Here is a 26,232-nt window from a genome sequence, read left to right on the forward strand (position 1 = left end):
CCTCATTGTGGGTACTCTGCAAAACAGCCTCATTGTGGGTACTCTGCAAAACAGCCTCTGTGGGGGTACTCTGCAAAACAGCCTTGTTGGGAGTACTCTGAAAACAGACTCTGTGAGTGCACTCTGCATACAAGCAGTATAATAATCTGTGGACGAAAGGAGGGGTTGATTCAGCTTCCAGAATTTTTTTGCCAAGAGCTCTGACAAAGAACGCCATGTGCGTTTGAAATGTGTTGCTGCTATTTTGTCCTTTTATTGATTTTTTGTACATATTTTTTGCACCTGCTATCAAATAAAATAAAAATTGGCATAAAAATTCTGGAAGCTGGATCAATCCATCCTTTCGTCCACATGTGATTGCATCTTATCCTATGGATCTCGTGCTTTCAACTGCCTAGGGCGTGGGTGAGCTTGTATTTCTTTATCTAGTATAATAGTCTGCTGGGCAATCTCTGTATACAAGTCATGTAATACTCTACACCTCTCACGAACCCTGGTCCTGAATGACAGCATTTCAAAATTCCTGGCTTTTGAAATTCTGCCATTCCAAGTGTTTGAAATTGTAATAAAAACTTATGGCGGTGGCTGTTCCACAGTATGTGCTTCCCAGCCACCACTAATTTTCCAGTCAGGCACAAAGCCATCAGTGGCAAGGTCCACATATCCACCGATATGTGGACCAGTAAGCACGGGCAGAAATGTTATATCTCCCTAACTGCCCACTGGGTAAATGTAGTGGTGGCTGGGCCTAATGCAGAAGGTGTTTTAGCACATGTTCTATCACCACAGAGGATTGCTGGATGTTTCGCTGTCCATGTTGCCTCCTCCTAAGCGTAACACCTGCATGAAAAACATCTCCACAACCAGGGGGAACCAACAGTAGGCTGTTCCAAAACTCACCTGTTTGGGGGGAAAATACAACAATGAGCAGGAGTTGTGGTGTAACGAATGGAAACGGAGGCACAGATGTAGAAGTTCACATTCGTATTTATTAAGGTTTGATGTGGAACCACTAGACCACAGTCCGGGGGCTCCGAAGGAGGCGTTAATGCGTGAGCCCCAGACACCCGTAGTAAGTCCCCTCGAACAGGGACAGAATGGAATGCCTGGAGGACACGAGTGCTACCTTCAGTTAGACCCCGTACTCGTGGCGGCTGTCCCAGCGGAACAGACGGGCCAGCAAGGTTAGCGGGTATTGCAGAGTTGACTGGAGGATACCGGGTGTAGAAGCTAGTGGTACTGGCGTGGTCCGGAAGTGAGGCTGGCAGACTGGCAGGACTAGACGGGTCCAGTGTAGATACTGCGGATGCAGTCCAGATTAGCCGGGTAACTGGTAGCAGAAGATCTGTGGAAACAGACAGAATAAGCGGAGTTCCTTGCAGATACTTCAGAAACAGAAGCGCAGAATAACAGGAACCGGAAGTTAGCAACAGTAGATACTTGTTGCTCCGGCGCCCTCCCTATGGTGGAAGGGCTAGAAATAATAGACAAACACACGCCATTGGTTAGAGCCAACATTTGGAAAATGCACACTGTCTCTTTAAGAGACCGGGAGCAAGCGCGCGTGCAACCTAAGAACCCTGCCAGGGAAACTGCTGGCCCATGCCAGGAAGCAGGAGAGGAAGGAGGGGTGGGGGCTGCGTCCAGATAGCGTGAAGCCGGCACAGAGCGAGAGTCCTGACAGAGACCCCCTGGAGGTACAGTAAACAGACCGGGTGTTACATGTGGACAGGGATCAAACAACAGATCAATGAGTGTTTAATACCTCTGAACCTTTGTGGTGTGCGATATTAGGCGAAATCCTGTAGTCTGGGCTTTGCCAGTTTGAGGTGCATCTCTTGCCTGGCACATGTGCTCAATTTGGTGGTGCAGAGCTTCCTGGAAAATTACCCCAAGATGTCAGAGTAGAAAGTGTGGACTATATGTGTGCACTTTCTGCATTCTCACCCTGCTGCTTGCCTGTCTGCGCTGCACTTATGCCTTCCCGCTCACCGTCCCATATGCAACATACTCACAAGGTGGAACTTCCCCTTGCATATGCTGGAGAGACTGTGCGAGCAGCAGCAGGTGATACTGAAGTTTCAGCTGCAGCACATACGCACCAGTCACTCAGTGGAACAACACCACTGCACCACCAACTGGACCTCCATGCATAACGTTTGTGCCGTGTTACGCTGCTTCGAGTACTCCACAGAAATTGCCAGCATTGATGACGTCATCATTAGTGTTACTACTATTCCACTTACAGTATATGCCTTCTGGAAAAAACTATTCAGGTGATGATGGATAAAATGGCGGCACAGGAAGAAGAGGAAGAGGAAAAGGGACCATTCACACCATTATCAGGCCAGTCGTCCACATGGCTCAGAGGGTGGGTTCCAATATCAATAGCAGCCAGGTATACAACTGTCCATCCAGGGGACAGATTTAGAGGATGATAATGATGTTGAGGAGGAGGAACAGTGTTCACAGCAGGGTGGCACTCAAAGCTGCACACGGGCTTTCCTGGTGCGTGGCTGGGGGGATACAGAGAACCCAGACGATACAAAGACAGTTTATTGTAGAGTCTGGGTAGCCTGGCACACTAACAAATACATGCTGCTGTGCCTGCGCAAAAGACACCGAGTTGCTCAGATTGTTTGCAGTGCTGATTACTGGATAGCTACTCTGCTGGATCCCCGCTACATTGACAACATTCCATCCTTACATCCATCACTGGAGCATGATCGGAAAATGCAGGAATACAAGAGCGTGCTGGTAGATGCACAGCCAGTCTTCAGTTAAGGCAAAAGGCAAAGGAGGAGAAAGTCGCCAATGCATCTGGAGCACTGGCACCACCACAGAAGGGAGGGCTGGTATGGCCAAAATATGGAAAATCATCTTCAGCAGGCCACAACATCCAGCACCACCATCTAATATGGTCCATATTAGCAGGAATCAGCGTTTCAACAACATGGTGGAAGAGTATGTGTCTACACATCTCCATGTACTGAGTAATGGGGCTGCTCTATTTAACTTCTGTGTCTCCAAATTGGACACATGGCCTGAGCTTGCCCTTTACGCCCTGAAGGTGCTGGCCTGCCCTGCGGCAAGTGTAGTATCGGAAAGTGTGTTTCACAAGGTAGGGGGTGTGATCACAGACAGGCGCATCCACCTGTCACAGCCAATGTGGGCAAGCTCACATTCATTAAAATGAACCAGGCGTGGGTCCCACAGGACTTGTCTGTACCTTTGGCTGAATAGAGACGTATAATAGCCGCATCCAACCATTGTTATACTCTACTGCAGTTTGTCTGTTCCATTTCCCATTCCCAATGTTTTGGAGCCTCCCTAAATTAAAAAACAAAAACAAAACCAAAGAGGCTTTTTCAGAGTACACCCCATAGAAACGGGTGCTGAGTACCCCACACTGTGATGGGTACAGAATACCCCCACAGAGATATGCAGAGTACCCCCAGAGAGGCTGTTTTGCAGAGTACACACACAGAACCTAATGCTACCCCTCACTCGAGCTATGTCCTGTCCCTATGCAAGTCAGAGCAGAAAGGGGGCACCACCTGTGATCCAGTGGTTATACAGGCTGGGTTATGTTGTGTGCCAGCCAATCACAGCCATGCACATACTCAGCATGGTTGTGATTAGGGTTGAGCGACTTTTACTTTTATAGGATCAGGTCGGGTTTCACGAAACCCGACTTTTTCAAAAGTCGGGTCGAGTGAAATCGGCCGATCCTATAAAAAAGTCGGGGTCGGGGTCGGCCGAAACACGAAACCCAATGCAGTGCATTGGGTTTCCAATGGTTCCCAGGGTCTGAAGGAGAGGAAACTCTCCTTCAGGCCCTAGGATCCATATTTAAGTGTAAAATAAAGAATTAAAATAAAAAATATTGCTATACTCACCCTCGGACGCGCCCTGGTACTAACCGGCAGCCTTCCTTCCTTAGAATCAGCGCGTGAAGGGCCTTGGATGACGTCGCGGCTTGTGATTGGTCGCGCGACCGCCCATGTGACTGCTCGCGCAACCAATCACAAGCCGCGAAGTCACCAAAGGTCCTTCAAGCGCTGATTCTTAGGAAGGAAGGCTGCCGGAAAGAAGCAGGGCGCGTCCGAGGGTATACATGCAAATCATCCTGAACAGCTTGTTGATAGGCTATGCTGCAGCCTTTCAACAGGTTTTACTGAGCATCTGAATTCCGAATACTAACATGGACTTCTGGGAGAAGTCCGTGTCCAGAGTTGAGTGCCGGATCCTAGATGTCCAATAATAACCCCAAACTTTACAATTCGGGTTTGCTCATCTCTAGTTTTGATTTTATTTCAGGAAACTGGATTTTTTTCAATGGTCTCCTTTAGTGGTTTTGTCGCAAGATATTGAGCTCTTAGCTATGTATATAATACTCAGACTGGCTAAAGACGCATCATTTTCTAATGGAAAGGAATTCTTCACAGTAATTAATATGAGCCCAATCAATTTGCTTCAAACAGCGGAATTCTTTTCTACTTTCACTCTTAGGCTACTTTCACACTAGCGTCGGAATCTCCCCGTCGCAGTGCGTCAGGCAGAGATTCCGACGCTAGCGTTTAACGCACTGCACAACGGAGGCAGCGGATGCATTTCTCCGGCGCATCCGCTGCCCCATTGTGAGGAGCGGGGAGGTGGGGGCGGAGTTCCGGACGCGCATGCGCAGTCGGAAAAAGCTGTCAGTCAGGAGCAAAAAACGTTACATGTAGCGTTTTTTGCTCCCGACGGTCCTCCAAAGCACGACGCATCCGTCGCACGACGGATGCGACATGTGGCAATCCGTCGCATTACACTACTTATTTTTGGCTGTTTTTTTTATTTATTTTATATATTTTATTATTTATATCGACCATGAATTTTTGTCAAAAAATGTATGAGATTTCCCTGTGAGGTCACCTATCTACTACCTTATTGGTTTTTAAAAAAAAATTATTTTTTTTTACCGTCCTGTCATAGTTCGCGTACTGATGTTTGATTATTTATTATTGTACCACTTGTCACCATAAATAAAGGATATTTGAGAAATATTTTCTGCGTGGGTACACTTCCTCGGCCGTTCATGCTCTAGTTGTGGTTGGTTCTTCTGAGGTATATGAGAGTACAGTACGACCTCATAGACTCCGATGAGTGGCTATTAAGGCTCCTTGAGTATAAGATGCATGAACCATAAAGGAATAATCTCAGGTTGTCTCTTGTGCTGCTCAGATCTATGCAGTCTCCTTACTTCTTGGCTTTGGGACAGTGAGCACTCCTCTTTGAGTGACATTTCTGGTAAGCAGCAGAGCTGTAGTACTAGTAGAACTATAAGGGTATGTGTCCACGTTTAGGATTGCATCAGGATTTGGTCAGGATTTTATGTCAGTATTTGTAAGCCAAAACCAGGAGTGGAACAATTAGAGGAAAAGTATAATAGAAACATATGCACCACTTCTGCATTTATCACCCACTCCTGGTTTTGGCTTACAAATACTGACATAAAATCCTGACCAAATCCTGATGCAATCCTGAACGTGGACACATACCCTAAGGGTATGTGTCCTCGTTCAGGATTGCATCAGGATTTGGTCAGGATTTTATGCAGGTAAAATCTGCACCAAATATGCACTTGAGGTCACTGGCAGGTCACCTGCGTTGTTCATGCGTTGTTTGAGCATTGTAAGGACATGCTGCATTCTGAAAAGACATAAAGGAAATAATGGTGTCCACTCAGGACAGAGGTAAGTAGGTGTTGGTAAAACAGACCGTGTGGTCCAAAACAGTCCAATATCAAAAATTACCGCACACTTGAAGCTGGTATGATGCAAATATATAACAAGTTTATTGTGTTCACAAAACAGGTTGCCACAAAAAGGAAACAAAAAGTGCAGATAGAAACCCAACGTTTCGACCCTCCCGGGCCTTATTCATGGGGTTACTTGATGCACACTAGGATACATATGTAGGTGGCAGGCATAGGGTAGGAGGGCAAGTCCCTTGGTATATAAGCTGTCGCTTAACCTGGAACAGGCTGGGAATATGCTGTTTTGTAATGCAAAGCGATAGTGGCACACAGAGGCTGTGACATCCGTAGTGGGTCTGTGTATAGCTGGATGACCCATGCGGGCAGCACTCCTGAGGCTTGTAGTGACGTAAATGGGGGGTGCTGGATGAGCGGCGCTACTGCGCCCTGCTGCTGCGGCATGTCGCCAAGGGGGGGCGTTTTCAGCACAATAAAATGTGCTGAAAAACTCAGCTTATACTAGAGTATATACGGTATACAGATAACAGGGCATTTGATCAAGCAAAAGGCTTTAGACAATGAAATACCTAATTAGGAGACCTGATCTATGAGATCCAATGCTGCTGACTGGTGATTTTGCAGGATATATAACAGCAGCTTGTCAGGAGCAAAGAGGGAGGAGAAGGGAGGATAGCAGATAACAGCTGTATAGAAATCAATGGCCTGGAGAGAGGTGGCTGAAATGTTAGGAATTATTCTCCCTCCTGGAATATAACTATCACTCACACTTGGCTAGGATCTGGGCAGGCACTAGTAGTCAAGCTGCATGGAAACCAGCTGTACACAGTGAAAGATACGAGTTCTCATTGCAAGAGAACAGCAGATAGAAAAAGCTAGTTAATTATTATAATAATAATCTATTTATATAGCGCCAACATATTACGCAGCACTTTACAGTTTGCACACATTATCATCGCTGTCCCCGATGGGGCTCACAATCTAAATTCCCTATCAGTATGTCTTTGGAATCTGGGAGGAAACCGGAGTACCCGGAGGAAACCCATGCAAACATGCAGTTGCTGTCCTTGGTTGGATTTGAACCCAGGACTCCAGCGCTGCAGTGCTAACCACTGAGCCACCGTGCTGCCCTCAATTGTAAACTTACTTATTTTAATGTTAATTAAAACAATTTAGTAATTGAGAATATCCTTTTAAATGGGTTCTCTCATGTTCCTGTCATCATGAGTGACTGCTCTTCTGTCTCCTGCATCCTGTTTGCCAGGGGGTGGTGCACTCCTGATGATTGACACTTTGGTCTGGTGGCATATCTAAGTCACTGGCCCAAACTTTGATGCTTCTCATGCTTTTACAGAGGCAGTTTTGCAAACTGCAACGTGGGCAAAGAACAGGGACACCGAGACTCACTGGATCCAGTGATCAGGCCAGCTGCAGAGCAGTGCTTGCAATTATACTCATTTAATAAAATGAGAAAACTTCTTTAAATTTGAAGAAATCAGCCAGAAAGCTTCACTACAATTCCACAGCCTGCAGTGTATCAGTGTTGCTGGCAGATCTACATTATATGTGTTTCTATTGAAATAATTTGTGAGTGTGAATATAAGGGAGGAAGAATACAAATGTAAGTTTCAGCAATACTGGGGTCACACGAGCTTTGATTCTCTTATGGAGGAGAATCAGCTCGATTATGCTAATGACACTAGGCTCTAAATCGGTCATCCTAGTGTGATCTGATTGTCTCGCATACGAGAATCGCATCACAGGTGTGGAGAAGATGGAGAACTTAATTTCTCCATCTCCTTCATTGTCTTAGTCCGCAGATTTCGGACTGCACTCCAATGTTTAACACGCACCCATAGACTTGTATGGTGCTTGTGATCCAAGTTCCGGAGCCACTTGCAGCATGCTGTGATTGTTTTCTCCTACTGAATTGGCATGAGAAAAAAATTGCAGATCTGCCCTGCCCCATAGATAAAACATCGAATAGCACTTGGCCGTGTTATACCCTCATGTAAGTGAGCCCTCGTGCATAGTAACAGTCTATACGACACAATGGTGAAAAAAGGTATGGATCACACATAATAATATTATTCATTGATTTTCTGCTATGCAAATTTTACAAAAATGACCATGAGGTTCTTAATTTTTATGTTAATTTAATTTATGTTTTGATCAAAAGTTATAAGCCCACTGCTGACATAAGGCGATCTCTTTAAGTGGGTCCCTACTCTATCAAGGGCAGTATAGAATGATGACTAAAGTCATTGAAACACAGCACCTGCAGGGAAAGTGTCCCAGGTGCCCGGCATCATCCCTGCTGCCAGGCAAAGCCCCTGTTGTTGTGATGATGTACTGTAGTAGTCTATGCAGAAAAAAACACATCAACCAGTCTAGCAGGAAAGTTGAGTGAATGACGCCCCCGGGTGGTGAAGCCATGTGCCTTCCTCTATAAATTTAGCCTGGTAGGAGGGCATTAAGTGTTAATAAATGTTAAAAATTCCTTTAATATATGTGTGTTACTACCATAACTGCACTCTGTCAATGGGAATAGTGTTGACCTTTTGGATAAAGTGGAATGTAGTATCTCTTTAAAAGCAGCCATGTACTCCTTCCAGGCTTCATTTTTCATTTCATAGTGCAGTATTGATTGTGGAGTCACTTACTGCGTATTACCTTCGTCTGTCACGGCTTCTCTTATATCTTAGCAGTGCATGATGTGGGATAATTGGATTCTGCACTGCGACTGCATTGTGAGTGTGGGCTTATGTTATGTGGTCGTCTTGTAAGGAGAATTCATGTATGGCATGATGTAAGAATGTGTTCACCCACATCTAATTCAGATGTAAAGCCCCATTCTTTGTCAGGGATACATACAGACTACGTGCTCTGTGATGTGCTGCAATATCGCGGATGGGAAATTTTATAATGTATATTGTCTCGGAAACAGGATAGTATCAAGAATACAAACGTGAATGTGAGACTAGAATACAGCAGATCATTTTCCCCCTCATTAGTTACTTATACCATTATATGCTTTGTTCACCGAACCCTTAGTGTGTATTCCTTTTTTTGTCTATGCTGAGCCGATGGTACGTAGCATTCACCCTATTCTAAACCCCCCCCCAAAAAAAAAACGCTGCTACAACGCGTTCTGACTCTGCTTCTTTCATTAGAGTTACTTATTAAACATTTCCAGAATACTCTTGAAATAAGTATTTTAAAAGCTGTCAGAACAGACTTGATCATTTCTTCTTCTTCACATTTCTTAGGTTGTGGTCACACATAATGCTCAGGGTATGCTTAAAGGGAACCTGTCACCCCGAAAATCGCGGGTGAGGTAAGCCCACCGGCATCAGGGGCTTATCTACAGTATTCTGTAATGCTGTAGATAAGCCCCTGATGTATCCTGAAAGAGGAGAAAAAGACGTTAGATTATACTCACCCAGGGGCGGTCCCGCTGTTGGTCCGGTCGGATGGGCGTCTCTGGTCCGCTGCGGCGCCTCCCATCTTCTTTCCATGACGTCTTCTTCTGACCTTCAGCCACGGCTCCAGTGAATGCGTACTTTCTCGTGCCCTGTTGAGGGCACAACAAAGTACTGCAGTGCGCAGGCGCCGGAAAGGTCAGAGAGGCCCGGCGCCTGCGCACTGCAGTACTTTGCTCTGCCCTCAACAGGGCAGACAAAGTATGCCTGCACCGGAGCCGTGGCTGAAGATCAGAAGAGGACGTCTTGTAATGAAGATGGGAGGTGCTGCAGCGGACCAGAGACGCCCATCTGACCTGACCAGCAGCGGGACCACCCCTGGGTGAGTATAATCTAACGTCTTTTTCTCCTCTTTCAGGTAACATCGGGGGCTTATCTAAAGCATTACAGAATGCTGTAGATAAGCCCCTGATGCCGGTGGGCTTACCTCACCCGCGATTTTCGGGGTGACAGGTTCCCTTTAAAATGGTTATCCCTATGGCCGAAGAACTAACAGGTAGGTTGTTGCTAATTACCTGCCTGTTGTGCCGATTTCTGCCAGCACAGCGGCTTCTGCTGATATCACATCGATAGAGCATCGGCTTCTCTTTTGCTTTGCTCTATTGATGGGACAGGACTGCCGACATCATGATGATTGACAGCCGGCTCCCTGAGGTAAAGCGGCAGTCATATCCCGTCAATAGGACAGCCTGGAAGAGGAAGATGAGTTACTAGGTAGACACTGGGCAGCGGAATCTCAGGCAGTAGAGGTCGATAACGGCTCTGAGCTGGCGCTGGGATGAACAGGCAGGTATTTGCCTTTGCTAGCAACTGCCTGCCTGTTAGTTTTTATGGCCATGTTTATATGTGTGTTTGTATGTGAATATATGTAGATGTGTGTATAGTATGTAAGGCATGTGGAATTGTGTGTATGAATTTCTGTATACATATGTAAATGTCTGAGTGTCTGGAATTGTATGTATGCTTGTAAGATGTGCTTGTATGCAAAAGTGTATTGTGGTGTGTGTATGTGTAAAAACATTTGTTTGGAGAACATGTAACCCTTTATCATAATATGAAGTACAGGGTACGTCACATTAATTACAAACTCAAAAAACAATACACATCAAAAAATCAAAAGGCAATAAAATATATTTGTTAGTATGTATAATATGAAATGCTACCATATGTGCCATTAAATGTGTAACATGGAAATGTGAAGAGGCATATCAGCAGTATGAATGAAAGATGAAGGAAAATAACTGAATGTGCAGCCTATTTGTTAAAAGATACAGTTGTGGCCAGAAGTATTGACACCCCTGCAATTCTGTCAGATAATACTCAGTTTCTTCCTGAAAATGATTGAAAACACAAATTCTTTGGTATTATTATCTTCATTTAATTTGTCTTAAATGAAAAAACACAAAAGAGAATGAAGCAAAAAGCAAAACATTGATCATTTCACACAAAACTCCAAAAATGGGCCAGACAAAAGTATTGGCACCCTCAGCCTAATACTTGGTTGCACAACCTTTAGCCAAAATAACTGCGACCAACCGCTTCCGGTAACCATCAATGAGTTTCTTACAATGCTCTGCTGGAATTTTAGACCATTCTTCTTTGGCAAACTGCTCCAGGTCCCTGATACTGCTCACAAATTAGAGAAGCATCATATGATTTTTCGAACAGTGCCAATACTTTTGTCCACTCCCTTTTGTATGTTTGGTGTGGAATTATATCCAATTTGGCTTTAGGACAATTCTTTTTGTGTTTTTTACATTTAAGACAAATTAAATGAAGATAATAATTAACAAAGAATTTGTGTTTGCAATCATTTTCAGGAAGAAACTGAGTATTATCTGACAGAATTGCAGGGGTGTCAATACTTTTGGCCACAACTGTATATACTTTAATGATACAAAATATAAAAAATCAATTAAAAATATATTGTTAGGTAAGGGTGGAAACAAATACACAGGGAGTAAGGAGGAGACGCAATACAATGGGAACTGAATGAGGTTATGTTATGATAAAAATCGTAGCAGCACAAAATGAGTTAAAGTTTGATATTAATTTGAATCTACTGGTTTTAATATGACCATATCATTGTATTAAATGGACAATATGGATCCTCAAATGAAAAAAGCATAAAAGGTGAATTGAAGGGAATGGGAAAGAAAAGTGATCATAGGATAGGATAGGTAATGAGATGCATGTGTAAATATTATACCCTAAATTGGGTGTAAACAATAGACCTATAATACAGTACCTATATCATTGAATATCATTAATAAGATGAGAAAAATGCTCATCATATACTAAAGTACTGTGTGAGGAAAGGGTTACCGTAATTACCTGTGAGGAACGGTGACAATGAGGATCCAGCTGCTGTCCCAATACTGTGGTATTGAAGTATGTAATAAAATCTGTAATATGATCATAGGTTAAAAAAAGAAAAGAATGGAATCCTGTAAGATTGTTCTCTTATCTACATAGTAAGCTCTGTTCTGTTTCCGTATCTATGTAGTAAGCCCAGTTCTGCTCCTGTATTAATGCAGTAAACTTGGGTTTGCTTCTGTATCTATGTAGTAAATTCGGTTGTATTCCTATATTTATGTATTAAACTTGGTTCTGTTCACATATCTATCTAGTAAGCTTGGTTCTGTTCTCGTATCTTTGTAGTAAGCTTGGTTCTGTTTCCATATCTATGTAGAAAGCTTGGTTCTGTTCCATATCAATGTAGAAAACCTGGTTCTGTTCACGTATCTTTGTAAGTTTCGTTCTGTTCATGTATCTATGAAGTAAGCCTGGTTTTGTTCCTATATCTATGTAGTAAGCTTGTTTCTGTTTCCATATCTTTGAAGGAATCTTGGTTCTGCTCCCGGATCTATGTAGTAAGCTCTGTTCTGTTCCCATATCTATGTAGTAAGCTCCATTCTGTTCCTGTATCTACAGTTAAGTCCATATATATTTGGACAGAGACAACATTTTTCTAATTTTGGTTGTAGACATTACCACAATGAATTTTAAACAAAACAATTCAGATGCAGTTGAAGTTCAGACTTTCAGCTTTCATTTGAGGGTATCCACATTAAAATTGGATGAAGGGTTTAGGAGTTTCGGCTCCTTAACATGTGCCACCTTGATTTTAAAGGGACCAAAAGTAATTGGACAATTGATTCCAAGGCTATTTCATGGACTGGTGTGGGCAATCCCTTCGTTATGTCATTCTCAATTAAGCAGATAAAAGTCCTGGAGTTGATTTGAGGTGTGGTGCTTGCATTTGGAAGGTTTTGCTGTGAAGTAAACATGCGGTCAAAGGAGCTCTCCATGCAGGTGAAACAAGCCATCCTTTAGCTGCGAAAACAGAAAAAACCCATCCGAGAAATTGCTACAATATTAGGAGTGGCAAAATCTACAGTTTGGCACATCCTGAGAAAGAAAGAAAGAAAGAAAGCACTGGTGAACTCATCAATGCAAAAAGACCTGGGCGCCCACGGAAGACAACAGTGGTGGATGATCGCAGACTAATCTCCATGGTGAAGAGAAACCCCTTCACAACAGCCAACCAAGTGAACAACACTCTCCAGGAGGTCGGCGCATCAATATCCAAATCTACCATAAAGAGAAGACTGCATGAAAGTAAATACAGATGGTTCACTACACGGTGCAAGCCACTCATAAGCATCAAGAATAAAAAGGCTAGACTGGACTTTGCTAAAAAGCATCTAAAAAAGCCAGCACAGTTCTGGAAGAACATTCTTTGGACAGATGAAACCAAGATCAACCTCTACCAGAATGATGGAAAGAGAAAAGTATGGTGAAGGCGTGGTACAGCTCATGATCCAAAGCATACCACATCATCTGTAAAACATGGCAGAGGCAGTGTGATGACTTGGGCATGCATGGCTGCCAGTGGCACTGGGTCACTAGTGTTTATTGATGATGTGACACAGGACAGAAGCAGCCGAATGAATTCTGAGGTATTCAGAGCCGCCATACTGTGTGCTCAGATCCAGCCAAATGCAGCCAAACTGATTGGTCGTCGTTTCATACTACAGATGGACAATGACCCAAAACATAAAGCCAAAGCAACCCAGGAGTTTATTAAAGCAAAGAAGTGGAATATTCTTGAATGGCCAAGTCAGTCACCTGATCTCAACCCAATTGAGCAGCATTTCACTTGTTAATGACTATACTTCAGACATAAAGGCCACAAACAAACAGCAACTGAAAACCACCGCAGTGAAGGCCTGGCAGAGCATCAAAAAGGAGGAAACACAGCGTCTGGTGATGTCCATGAGTTCAAGACTTCAGGCAGTCATTGCCAACAAAGGGTTTTCAACCAAGTACTAGAAATGAACATTTTATTTAAAATTATTTAATGGACTTAACAGTCAATTCCATGCGTTTGTGTTCCTTCTGTCCATCTCCCAATTGTGATAATGTAATGGATAACAGTCACCTAATCTCTTTATGTCACAAGCACAATGTCCAGAAGGGGGAGCTTGGAGGTTTGACATAAAACACTGTGAATGGAAGTGACCCTGGTAGCAACTTGTGAAAGGGAAACCATGCTTTTTAAAGTAGCAATGTCAAACAGCAGAAAGCCCTCTACAATTAGTTGTTTTATGTCTCAGCAGATTAGATTATGTTCCACCAGGAGAATTGCAGCACATTTGGCAGAAAAAAATATCCCGACATTTTGTGCTATATTTTCCATCCAAATATCAGACACTTCAGCAGAACCTAACAAACCCCATTATAGATCATTTGGGTCTTTTGCATCATATGATAGATTCAGTACTACATTTTGGTTTCTCTCTATGTTCAATAAAAAAAACTACAGCCCCTGCTTCTCTCAAAGAAGAGAAGCTAATTGGCATGTGGCAATAAGTATGAAAATAGTAAATGGGTGGTCATGTGATGACTGCTGGAACCAGGAATCGTGACAGTGAGTTTATTACATGCTGTTAGGATTTGTCATGCCTCAGGGATGATTTTTTTTGTCTATTCTTCATTTATCATATAAAATAAATGAACAAGACATTGTTAGAGAAACTGAGAGCAACCTATATAATATTTGTTAAAATTTATCAAAAATGTATAAGCACTTAAACAGTAACTAAAAAAATAAAAGGGAAGATGAGATGAACTCACATCTATTATTCAATGTGGTCAAAATAAAAAAATGATGTTCTGAAGTGATGAATTTTATAATTAACTAGCTGTACTACCCAACTTCGCCCGGGTTAATAACTGCTGTTAGCAAAATAGAATGTGTTAACAAAAAATTATTTTGCACACAAAAACCACAAAACAAATACATAGAAATGTAATTATTAAAAGGCAAAAACTAAGCTAATAGAAGCATTTCACAACATATATTACCTTTGTTATACTGACAATGTCCTTTGTTGCCTATATTAACCAATCAGAGCTCAGATTAATTAACTGTAGCAAAATAGAAGCTGAGCTGTGATTGGTTGCTATTGGCAGCCTAATAAATCTCCAGCCAACAGGAAGCCCTCCCCCTTGGCAGTATATATATTAGCTCACACATACACATAATAGACAGGTCATGTGACTGACAGCTGCCGTATTTCCTATATGGTACAGTTGTTGCTCTTGTAGTTTGTCTGCTTATTAATCAGATTTTTATTTTTGAAGGATAATACCAGACTTGTGTGTGTTTTAGGGCGAGTTTCATGTGTCAAGTTGTGTGTGTTGAGTTGCATGTGGTGACATGCATGTAGCGACTTTTGTGAGATGAGTTTTGTGTGGCGACATGCGTGTAGCAACTTTTTCTGTGTCGAGTTGCATGTGACAGGTTAGTGTAGCAAGTTGTGTGCAGCAAGTTTTGCGTGTGGCGAGTTTTGCGCGTGGTGAGTTTTATGTGTGGTGCGTTTTGAGTATGTGCAAGTTTTGTGTGAGGCAACTTTTGCATGTGTTGCAACTTTTGTGCATGTGGCAATTTTTCCACGTGTGCAAGTTTTGCGTGTGGCAAGTTTTCCATGAGGTGAGTTTTTTGCACGTGTGGCGAGTTTTGCGTGAGTCTAGTTTTGCATGTGGCAAGTTTTGCATGTGGCGAATTTTGCGCGTGGCGAGTTTTGAGTGGTGACTTTTGTGTTTCGACTTTTATGTAGCGAGGTTGGTGTATGTGTGGTGAAATGTGTGCTGAGGGTGATATGTGTTCAAGCACGTGGTAGTGTGTGGCACATTTTGTGTGTGTGTTCATATCCCGTTGTGTGGTGAGTATCCCATGTCGGGGCCCCACCTTAGCAACTGTACGGTATATACTCTTTGGTGCCATCGCTCTCATTCTTTTAAGTCCCCCTTGTTCACATCTGGCAGCTGTCAATTTGCCTCCAACACTTTTCCTTTCACTTTTCCCCCATTATGTAGATAAGGGCAAAATTGTTTGGTGAATTGGAATGCGCGCGGTTAAAATTTCGCCTCACAACATAGCCTATGACGCACTCAGGGTCCAGACGTGTGACTGTGCAAAATTTTGTGGCTGTAGCTGCGACGGTGCAGATGCCAATCCCGGACATACACACATACACACACTTTCAGCTTTATATATTAGATGATCATAAATACAGATGGAGTAACCCTTACATTGTCAGATGGCACAATACTTTATCAACATTACCATGCATCACGTTTTATGAAAAGTTAAGGATTTTTATACAGTACAGACCAAAAGTTTGGACACACCTTCTCATTTAAAGATTTTTCTGTATTTTCATGACTATGAAAATTGTACATTCACACTGAAGGCATCAAAACAATGAATTAACACATTTGGAATTATATACTTAACAAAAAAGTGTGAAACAACTGAAAATATGTCTTATATTCTAGGTTCTCCAAAGTAGCCACCTTTTGCTTTGATGACTACTTTGCACGCTCTTGGCATTCTCTTGATGAGCTTGATGAGTTTTGATGCCTTCAGTGTGAATGTACAATTTTCATAGTCTTGAAAATACAGAAAAATCTTTAAATGAGAAGGTTTGTCCAAACTTTTGGCCTGTACTGTATGTGTACAGGATCAGAAGCAATAGCAGCACTTGGGACACAGCACCAAAAACACCATGAATATATGAACTACCAACATTACAGAATTACAGCATCACAACCTCCATCAGTACAGAAATAATGAATCACAATAACCATTAGTACATGAATACAGACCCAGAACCCCCTCCGTAGAGAACTATATCACTAGAGCCAACATCAGTATAGGAATACATCACCAGAACCACCATCAGTACAAGAATACATCACCAAAACCATTATCTGTACAGGAATAAATCACCAGAATTACCATCAGTACATGAATACATCACCAGAGCAGTCAGGGTTTCAGTTATGCTCTTGCCTGAAAGAAGAGAGCACGGCTGAATGGGGGAAGCTGACCAGTCACATGTTCTCCAAGTCGCCTATCCATTTGACAATCGGCTTAGAGAATGGCCAAATCCCACTGCTGGTGATTACACTGTATTGGCCTTAATCAGGCAAATTGGACTATTTGCATATATTTGAGATATGAGCCAGTAGCTCTTCCAGGAGTACAGAACATTGCAAAATGCAGTGATTGGGTATAGCAGAATACAGAGACCATTACAAGGATGAGCACCACAATTATTAATTGGGCTACCATGTGCAAAAAAAGGATCTGCATGACAATACGCTAATGATTACTTCACACTATATTGTTTTTCACCATTTGAAAACATCAGTTTCTTTAAGCAGAATAAAACTCTCATTTTCTATGCAGTTTTGAAGACCTGAAGCGGAATGATTTATTAAAGATCATTGTTATATTTACTCCAGAATGGGGAAAAAATACAACCCATCAAAGAAAAAAAAATTCCTTCATGCTATATTGGCAGAACAATTAAACAATTATTCCTCCTAAAATGTAATAAAATACAAAGCAAAGCAAGAAGAGATTACTTTGTATTTAGGGTCCAAAACATTGGCAGTGGTAAAGAGTTAAGGACTTGAAATTAATTCTTGAAACATTGCACTGGAAGATCTAAAAAATGTCACTACTTACAATGCAACGATTTCATGATCATAGCAAGCTGTCAAAATAATGTCTCAGAATCTCCAAAATACCAAGACAAACTCATTTCCCTAAATCCTGCGGTTGGCTGCATAAGAAATAAGCTTCTGCCAGAAATTGTGTTAAGTCTACAGCTGTGACATTCATGACATATCTACTGAATTGCTCACCGGGATGCACTTATGACAAAATATTTAATGCTAAGTAGAAATGCTTAGAATTGTATTTAACTTTAGGATTTTACATTTTCTTGTATGTAAATTATCTTATCAAATTCTCACGTGATAGAGTAGACTATGGGGTTTGGTGTCACTTTACACTTAATGTATCTGTTCATCCTCAGCTGTAAAGGAAACTTATCACACCTCATACTATAAATCCTCTTTATACAGAGAGACCCACAGAAAACAGAACCCTTTTTTTCTGTTGTGCTTTGAACATGATGATCATAGATAATGGAAGAATTATGCACTTACCCAGTCTAGGAGATGTTAGAAGTCTAAATGTCTGTTTATGATACAGTTCTGGCTAGATGGATTCTGTTCAATGCAAGAGTACTGAGCAAAGCCGGAAACAGTCTAGTAAAACTGTGGACGAGAGTATGCAATGCATGAGATGTGAGGATTCACAAGTCTGCAGACTCATAGAGTGACTGCAGACTTGTAGTTTGAGACCAGACAACCCCTTTAAGAACTCCAATTTCACACTATACAAACTTATATTGTCGCGACATACTTACTAGCAAAGCCTTTGACAGGTTGTACTTGCATCACAACTACTCGGTACCGCTTATAGGCAAATATAACAAGCATATCCTGACAGAGTTAAAAATGTAAAAGTAATACTTTGGGTTAGTTACACAATACAGTCATAAATGTGATCATTGAAATAGCATATGAGTAATAGTGATGAACCGGCATGAAAACGGCAAGTATGGGGGTCATATTGCAACATCTTTCACATATAATGAGTTACTACAGCATTTAAAGAGGTTGGGGTGTTTCCCGTACAGCCCATAGTCCAGATGTTGTTTTAAAGCTAATAGGACATTGCAGAAAAAATAGGCTAAGTAACATGTTTGCAGAAAAAATAGGCTAAGTAACATGTTTTACATAGCATAAAGGACCCGATTCATTAAGATTCACATTTTAAATGCCGGTCTGAATGAAAGGGTGTTGTGGAGCAATAAGAGCCTGATTCATTAAAAGGCACCCGCCATTTAATTAATTAGGAGTGTCTGACAAGAGGCACATATATCGCAACAAATCTTACTAAGATTTATGGAGGAAGGTACACCACAGCCCATCACGAATTAAAGAGGTATGTGGAGCGCCCCCAGACACAGGGCCACGCGTTTCGGTACCGGGCCTCTCTGGTTCGGTGCTGAGGCTGTCACGGTGGCTAGACCCGGTCCGTGACCCTGCTAAGGGGCGTCCAATGAAGGTGGTAGTACAGTCTGTCAGGGGTTCGTGACGCCACCTGTGGTGTTCGGTCAGGGTGACCGACGCTGCTGTGGGGTCCGCTGGGGTGATGGAATGGCAGCTGGATGGTATAACTTCCCACAGGTGAAGTATGTCCCCAGGGCTTCCCAGTGGTGTAGGTGGCAATGGTGTGAGGTGCAGGCAATAATGAGGACACAGGGTTGCAGTCTCTTTACCGCTTTACTGAAGGCTTCAGGATCCTTAATCCAGAGTACGTTTAACAGGGCTATCAGAGACCGGCCGGTCCGATGGGTATATCCAGAGTTACCTTCGCAGATGGAAATCGTTGCCTACCACTAGCACCTGTGTGTTGTAGTCCTACCCTGCTGAGCATTCGGAATAGTCCTCACAACTGCTGTTCTCGTTCGTTCGTTCTCTCCAGCTCTCTCTTTCTCTTTAGTTCCAGATGTTACTAGTTTCTCGTCCCCCAGGTATATTTTGGCTAGGACGCACCCGTATGACGGGAAGGCTTGGAGGTCTTCCGGGACCCTAGAGACGCCCCTCTCCCAATGTTGCCCCCTATGTCTTCTTAGGAAATTTAAGGTAGACAGCCAACCTATAATTAACTGTCCGGTGGAGTTTGAAGTAAGGCCTGAAGTCAGTTACTCCTACGGTGTTCCGGCCACCGACTACGCGCCTCAGTAAGATGTTGCCTCTGTCTCTTGGCACGACTCCTACTGGCTCTCCTTTGTGCTTGATCTCGTTTACACTGTTCCACAATATCCTTCCCTTCGTGTCTCTCTCCTGGATACCGCCGCAGGGTGTGCAGGCGCGGTTCCGTTACGTTCTGTTCTGTTCGCTAGGCACCTGCCAGGTTCCCACGCCTGACAGGGACCCCCCTGTGCCTTCTCCCTGCAACACCCCCTGCCATGGGATGTTGCCTGAATCCAACCCAGTCAGCGTCTGACTAACTTTCTCCCCAACCCCTAGTTTTACCAATGTGAGGAGTGGCCCAATAAATAAAGCCTTTTTCTCCTTTTTCTCTTCTTTTCTTCCCTAGTGGCCGGAGTGTGAAGTGCAATGTGTTCTGGTGATACCTGGTCAGGAGAACTCCTTAGTGCCATCATACGTACCGCCACTCCCCTTAGCGGCAGAGTGCCATACTGCAACGACCAGGTCTCTGGGGCGCTGCATATGCATTGCTATCCCCCTGTCCATCCCTAACTCTGCACATTTTGGCAGATTTTCCAGGACTGGCATTCAATATCATGTTGAACAAAAAGTTGCAACTTTTCAAAATGTTTTACAACTCAAAACTGGTGTGAACACAATGATTAATCACCCTTAAGGCTGTGTGCACACATTGCGAATATTTCGCGTTTTTTCCGCGTTTTTTCGCTATAAAAAAGCATAAAAAATGCATATATTATGCATCCCATCATTTAGAATGCATTCCGCAATTTTTGTGCACATGATGCGTTTTTTTTTCCCGCAAAGAAAACGCATCGCGGTGAAAAACGCATGTTCATTAATTTTAGACCCTACAAGTAGCTCATGGAGCAAGCAGTCCAACAACTCATGTGAGTAAAATGGACAGAATATTTTATTTTCAAAGAAATTATAAAAACAAAGGTAGATGGGAAAACCCTCATGACGTCACTTCCCGCTATGTCACTTCCAGATGCCGGGAGGGATGGACCGCGAACCCAGCTGTGGCGTGCTGAAAGCGCCATCTTACATAAGGGAACAACAGAGGGCAGTAAATATCTGTAATAAACAGGATATGTTGTTATTGAAGTATGAGGTGCGAAAATGAGGAGCGCTACTCAATAAGTGGAACCACAAACTATTTAGAGATTTGTTAAAGTGACAAGTGCCTAAAGTGTGACTAAATGTAAAATAGGTGTAAGTACTGCATGCCAGTATACATGACATATATCAATATTATGATAGCATAAAGTGAAACCACCTACTGTTCACAATTTTACATTAAAGTGACAGGTGCCTGAAATATACCAAAATATAATCAGAATAGGTGCACATATCAATTAATATATACAAAAAATGTCAAAAATAAAAATATATAAAACATCACAATATCCATAAAAGCATGCAAATTAGATAAAATTGCTGCTCTATGACAGTTCCATATGAGATATAAATGTGCTTTTTTTTTCATGTGCCGGGGTTCAGTGGATCTCCAGATGATAGTATCACAAGACTTCCATACTGACAAACGTTCAGGGCATCAAATAATGTTGAAAATGAGATAAAGATACTAAACAAAAACAGAAAACACACAAAATTAAAGTCCAAAACCAGGGCAGAAAATAAATCAATCTCATATATACATTATAAAAAGGACGCAAAACTGAGTTGTTCGTTTAAACCTTCCGGGGCCATTGTACCTAATCTGATTATCCAGCAAAATTCTACCTGTGCTAATATACGTTTCAAATCTCCACCCCTAATTCCACAGCTAATTCGATCAATACCGACTACCTTCAGATCTTTCGTATTACATCCGTGGTGTAGTCTAAAGTGGCGGGGTATAGATTTCAAGGATGCAACATCTTCAATCTCACGGGCTGCTAAAATGTCTCTCACATGTTCGCGGGTCCTCACCCTTAATTCCCTTGATGTTAAGCCAATATAAAATAGGTTACATGTACATTTAGCCTGATATATCACAAAAGTGGTACTACATGAAATGTAGTTTGTGATTTTAAAATTCATAAGCCCGTCTGCAGAGGCCGTCTGCAGAGGTGAAAGATGTTGCCCTTGTATGATTTCGTCAGGCTAGGCAGTCGCCGCATGGATAAAATCCCCATTTCTGTTTACCAGCTCCAAATGGGTCTGGTGTTTTTGCCACATAGTGACTATGCACTAGCAAATCTCCCAAGTTCTTACCCCTTCTGGCAGTCATAAGGAGCACATCAGAGATGTGTTTAGCCAGAATTGGGTCGGTTTTCAATATAGGCCAATGTCTACCCAGAATATTTCTTATTGTCTCCCACCGATGGTTAAAGGTGGAAATAAACCGGATCTTACCATTTTCAGTTTTGTTAGGTTTTCGCTGTGAGAGTAAATCCCGTCTTCTCGAATCTCTGGCACGCCTATATCCTGGTTTGATACTTCTCTTGCTATATTCCCGTGCAAGAAATCTCTCCCTAAGTTCCGACGCCTGTCTCTCGAATGCCTCCTCCGTTGAACAAACATGCCTCATCCGAAGAAACTGACCAATGGGAATGGCTCCAATAATTGAACTAGTATGTGCGGATGTGGCGTGGAGGAGAGCATTCACAGAGGTTTCTTTTCCTGGACCTGCAGCTTAATATCCAAAAAAGAAATTTCTTTTTGATGGAAATTGTATGTGAGCCTGATGTTGAGACTGTTGCGATTCAATTCCTGCATTAATTCCTTTCAGCTATCAACTGATCCCTGCCAAATAAACAAAATGTCATCTATGTAGCGGTACCACCCCAAAATCTGGAAGGCGGAGTGCGCGCCCCCCTGAAATATGCCCCTCTCCCAGCCCCCATGGCGGTATCGCGACACTGAAGATAAAAAGCTGTCTTTAAAAGTAAAAATATTATGTGTTAGGATGAATCGCAAAAGTCTCAAAACCAGGTCCACAACATCCATGTCAATATTACTTGATTCAAGGAAAAAAGCCGCAGAATTCAGGCCATCCTCATGGCGGATGGAGGTGTAGAGTGTCTGCACATCCGCCGTAACGAGGAGCATGTCTGGTTCCAGGGTCAAACAATCACGGCGTTTCAGGACGTCCGTAGTGTCCCTGACATAGGAGGGTAAAGTTTCGACCTGTGACTTCAGATAGTGATCGATATATTTACAAATAGGATCACACATCCCTCCCATGCCAGAGACAATAGGACGCCCCGGAGGATTGACAGCATCTTTACAGACCTTGGGGAGAAGATAAAATGTAGGGACAACAGGGCTCTTGACCAGCAACCCATCAAATGTTTTTTTATTGATGGTACCATTCTCAAGTTCTCCCTCAAGTATTTCAGTTAAATCAATCATGAACCAAGATAGTGGATTATAGGTTAAAGACAAATATGTGTCTTTATTACGCAGTTGTTTAAACACCTCCTTCTCGTGTTTGTCTACTGGCCAAACAACCACATTCCCTCCCTTATCAGCAGGTTTAATTACAACATCCTGAATCTCCTTAATTTCCAGTAGTCCTCTCCTCTGACACCAGGTCAGATTGTCTCTTTTCCTTTTATTGGTGACCGTTTTCAAATCTGCGGCCACCAATTTTGTGAATATGTCAACCTGGGGGCAGAGGGAAAAGGGAGGGAGTGTGGTTGATTTAGCAGAGATAGAAGGGGGGGGGATACCTGTAGGGGGATCAACAGATTAATTCTCCAGCTCCTCCAGAATAGAAATAGCTTCTTGTTCGGTAATACTCAAACTCTCCGTTGAAGAGCGTGAATGTAGTTTTTTCAAAACAAGTTTCCGGGACAAAAGATTCAGCTGTTTCAGTGCTGTAAAGTAATCATAGTTATTACATGGAGAAAATGAAAGACCAAGACCCAAGACCTCACATTGAGCTTCTGTTAAAGTATGCTGATGAAGCGATGGCCGGGGGACCACCACTGTGCAGGAAGACTACTGTACACAAGATGAGGTGCAAGCAACAAAGGGTAGATTCATTGGAAGGCAAGGAATGAAGGGAATGAAGAAGATGCAAACAGGGGTATACAATGGCAACAGACAATTTACATGAGTAATAAACTTTATCTTTTCTGTAAAATAGCACGGTGCTCCAGCTATAACAGGCTCAAAATATGTCTAACAAGCAAATGTAAACAATAAACAAGTGATGATGCTACTCTACGTATAACCTCCCTGGCCTTTACTAAGCAGGCCACACGGCTCCCATGTACTGACTATTGAAGCCTACACTAGGCCCTAACAGGTGCACCAAACAGGAACAAACTCACGGTGAAGTTGGAGAATCAGGTCCAGTCCCAAGGGAGCCCCCAGCAGTCCAATACGGTGGTGCGCACGGCTTTCTGTCAGCTCTGTGAAACGTGGTCTTCTCCTTGCTTCTGGATCCTAGGGATGCTCCTGGAAACTGTAAATCCCTTTCTCTGTATCTTCGTGGCTCTCTTGCAGCTATATCAGGACACAATTTTATTCTCTTTCAGCTATCAGCACAACAAGTCCTCTCTCCAGCAGCCTCAGCTCACACACGCTGCTCCAGCTCCACACCTGCACTCTGCACCGACTAGTTCATTACAACGATTATCGCAGGGGAGAAGCAGAACATTCCATCACGCCAGACAAGGGGGTGCAGCCTCTTAAAGTGACAGCGTGTTCCTTACTGTCCATAACAGCACCACCCTCTTACACATATATGCAAAAAAGGACACTCCAAAGATATAGACCCTACAAGTAGCTTATGGAGCAAGCAGTCCAAAAACTCATGTGAGTAAAATGGACAGAATATTTTATTTTCAAAGAAATTATAAATACAAAGGTAGACGGACTAAGGCCGGTTTCACATTTGCGGTTGTGTCCGCAGCGTTTCTTCCGCAATTATCTGCATGCGTTGTGTATTCCTATATTTAACATTAGAGACACATGTGTCTGCTATCGATTGCGTTTTGCCGCATTTGACGATGCACGCGTCATTTCGTCGTCTGCGGTTTGGCGCCGTAAACGCTACATGTAGTCATTTTAGAGGCATCAATTTGCCACTTAGAAATATTTGCGTTTGTTAGCGGATGGAATGCAGCAAAAAAACGCAGTGCTGTCTATGTGAACGCATTCGGCCGCAAGCACATGAGTTTGCTTACGTTTGTGAACGCATGCGTTGCACCAGACAAAAACATGTCTAGACACTGATTAGCCACCCCCCACATACAGGGTGATAAGGGGAGGGAGTGGACATTTGCAGGTCACTACTCAGCAGACAGAGAAGCTTTCTAGACGCAGAAGAGCAGACACAGGAAGGAACTACACTCAGAACAATGTAAGTATATCCTAGCCAATGCCTTTATTTTCTATTTTCTGTCTCTCTACATGTCCTAATTTCTGCCATTTCTTTCTTTCTGCATGCATCAGAATGTCATCTTCTTCTGATGAGGAGCAACGTCCTGGGCCTTCTCAAGCCGAACATGTCAGTGAAGTGAGTACTCAACTCCTCAGATTGGTAAGTATTCACTGTCACATCTACACGTGACAATTTTTTATTCCTTTTTTTAGAGCACTTCTTCCACTGCGGCAGAGGGTGAGCAGGAGCAGTGGGGTCACGGTCGGGTGGCAAGGTGGCAGCGTGTAAGTATACCTGGCTGACTGTTTACTGTATCCTCACATTAGTATTCTTGAATCTTCCTTACTTTACTTTCCTCTTTCTTTACATTTTTCTTCTGGACTCCTTTTTTATCTTGACTTTCATTATTCATGCCATTTCTCAGCCTCTGTTTTCTTTCTTTTCCTTATGTTAATGTATCCAACATTAATGTCTTCATTTATTTTTTAGGTTCCAGAACGGGATGAGGACCTCATTGACAACGATATCCTCATCTCCCTGGTCCATGAGCGAGTCCCGTTGTGGGACACCCGGGTTCCCGAGCACTCGGACAACGTGACGATCCGGCGGCTATGGAATGAGGTGGCCAAAGCGATGTGGGATGGCTGGGACAACGCCCTAACTCGGGTCCGAAATGCATTTTGTAAGTATTGCAATGCAGTGTGATGCAGCAGAGATCTTGGCCGTGCTCACTAAAACTGTGTGTGATGACAGAAACTCTCAGGAGTTCACTTCATCACACACAGTTGTGTGAGCACGGCCAAAAGTCCATTGTCTAACCATTATTTTTTGTTTTTTCAACAGTGCTCAAAGTCAAAACACGTTGGCGTTCGATGAAGGACCGCTTCAACAAGGACCTGCGTCAAGAGAGCCGTGTTCCCAGTGGTTCTGGAGCAAGGATCCAAAAGTATAGATGCCACTGCATTCTGGCATTTTTAAGACCGGTCCTTGCCCAGAGAACGTAAGTATTTTTTCGGTGTATTAGGTTGTGTGGTATTGCCATAATCTGTATGTTTCTATTCAACAGGAGTTGGCGTTTTTTAAGTTTTTGGTATTATTTTTTTATCCTTTTTTCACAGCACATGGAGCAGCACTGTTGACCCAGGTTCTGGAGCAGTCCTTCATCAGACAGCAACGGACCCGTCCCAGCCATCCAGCAGCGCTGCAGCAAATGGGCCTGTGTTGTGAATTCTGTGATCAAGCTCCCTCCTGTGGTCATGAGTGGTACTTCGGCTGGTTCTGTCTATGAGCTTCCTCTGGTGGATGTGAGTGGGGCTGCGGCTTCTGAATTTCCTTCCTCAGGTGACGAGGTTAAGTCGTTAGGTGCTGCTCTATTTAACTCCACCTAGTTCTTTGTTCCTGGCCTCCAGTCAATGTTCCAGTATTGGTCTTGCTTTCTCCTGGATCGTTCTTATGGCCTGTCTGCCCTGCATAAGCTAAGTTCTGCT

At 43.0% G+C, this 26,232-nt stretch overlaps 1 long non-coding RNA gene across 1 annotated transcript in view; it reads right to left on the reverse strand.

The window, feature by feature from the left end:
- Positions 1–980: 980 nt before the first annotated feature.
- The window catches only part of LOC138681389 (uncharacterized), a 170,610-nt gene continuing 145,358 nt past the window's right edge, over positions 981–26,232 (reverse strand). Inside the window, exons 2-3 of the long non-coding RNA XR_011321914.1 lie at positions 11,575–11,645; positions 981–1,345 (exon numbers count right to left, since the gene is read on the reverse strand). This is a non-coding gene — a long non-coding RNA (uncharacterized lncRNA). The remainder of the gene's footprint in view (positions 1,346–11,574; positions 11,646–26,232) is intronic.

This window comes from Ranitomeya imitator, chromosome 5 (genome assembly GCF_032444005.1).
Source record: "Ranitomeya imitator isolate aRanImi1 chromosome 5, aRanImi1.pri, whole genome shotgun sequence".
Lineage (NCBI taxonomy): Eukaryota > Metazoa > Chordata > Amphibia > Anura > Dendrobatidae > Ranitomeya > Ranitomeya imitator.